General features: G+C 43.9%; 1 long non-coding RNA gene across 1 annotated transcript; it reads left to right on the plus strand.

The window, feature by feature from the left end:
- The first annotated feature begins 802 nt into the window (after nt 1-802).
- On the plus strand, nt 803-1247 carry LOC144988992 (uncharacterized). Its single transcript, XR_013653110.1, has 2 exons — nt 803-920; nt 997-1247. It is a non-coding gene; the product is annotated as an uncharacterized LOC144988992 (long non-coding RNA).
- Nucleotides 1248-1486: the final 239 nt, after the last annotated feature.

Here is a 1486-nt window from a genome sequence, read left to right on the forward strand (position 1 = left end):
ACCGATCCTGTTTACGCTTTATATGTTACCCCTAGGAAACATAATCAGGAAACACAGCATTAATTTTCATTGTTATGCCGACGATACGCAGTTGTATTTATCCATGAAGCCTGACCAGAATGACCAGATAGAGAAACTGAACGCCTGCATCAGTGACATCAAGACCTGGATGACAATTAATTACCTCCTCTTGAACCCAGAAAAAACTGAGGTCATTATACTTGGTCCTAAAAACCTCAGAGATACTCTGTCTGCTCAGATAGTCTCCCTGGATGGCATAAGTATAGCCCCCAATTCCACAGTTAGAAACCTTGGGGTTTTACTTGACCAGGATTTATCATTTAAGGCTCACATATCTCAGGCATGTAGAACTGCCTTTTTTCACCTGCGGAATATTGCTAAGATCAGAAATATACTTTCTAAGAGTGATGCTGAAAAACTCATCCATGCATTTGTTACGTCGAGGCTGGATTACTGTAACTCCTTGTTAGCAGCGTGTCCTAAGAGTTCCTTAAGAAGTCTCCAGCTTGTTCAGAACGCAGCTGCTAGATTGTTAGCTGGAACCAGCAGAAGAGATCACATCACTCCTGTGTTAGTTTCGCTCCATTGGCTCCCAGTTGATTCTAGAATTAAGTTCAAGATCCTCCTGTTAACCTATAAGGCCTTACATGGAATGGCCCCGTCCTATATTAAGGACCTCATAGTCCCTTACCAACCAATCAGAACACTTCGCTCGCAAAATGCAGGACTGCTTGTGGTTCCTAGAATTAGTAAAAGTACGGTTGGAGGTAGAGCGTTTAGCCACCAAGCCCCTGTCTTATGGAATAAACTCCCAGCTCATATAAGAGAGGCCGACTCAGTTTCTACATTCAAAGCTAGACTGAAAACATTCCTCTTTGGACAGGCTTATTGTCAGACTAGTTAGTATTCAGAGATTATTTAACTTAATGTTAGTTTGTTTAAATTAAACTTAATAATAACTATTTCTTTTAAAAGGCTGCTAGAAGTTGAAGCTGGGGTAACTATGGTACACTGGGGTTCTGTCCTCTTTCCTTTTTTACTTCTACCCTTCCTCTCCTCTATTCTTGATCATAATTTATCATTTAGTTCTCCATGCCTCTGTTTGGTGCAGTGCGATTCATGTATTGTCCCTCTTTTCCTCTCCCCTCCTGGGGAGTGGGAGTGCTTCCAGACTCCAGTTGGCTCATCCGTGCTCCAGTTCCTGACCGTTTACCTCGCCTTTGCTCCTGCTCCTACACCTGGCTGTGGATCCTGCCTCTGGCTCAGCTCTGGCTCGTCTCTGCTCTGTACCTGACCGAGTACCTCGTCTCTGCTCCTGCTCCTACACCTGACTGTGGTTCCTGTCTCCGGCTCGACTCGCGCCTTTGACTGTCCCGATAACCACGGCTGGATGAAGCTCGTCTGCTGGACTTTTATATATGTAGTTGTAGATTTAGATAAGTTAATTCTTCTCTAAGATTTCTGG

The sequence above is a fragment of the Oryzias latipes genome, chromosome 22, assembly GCF_053564925.1.
Source record: "Oryzias latipes strain Hd-rR chromosome 22, Olatipes_Hd-rR_3.1".
Classification (NCBI taxonomy): Eukaryota; Metazoa; Chordata; class Actinopteri; order Beloniformes; family Adrianichthyidae; genus Oryzias; species Oryzias latipes.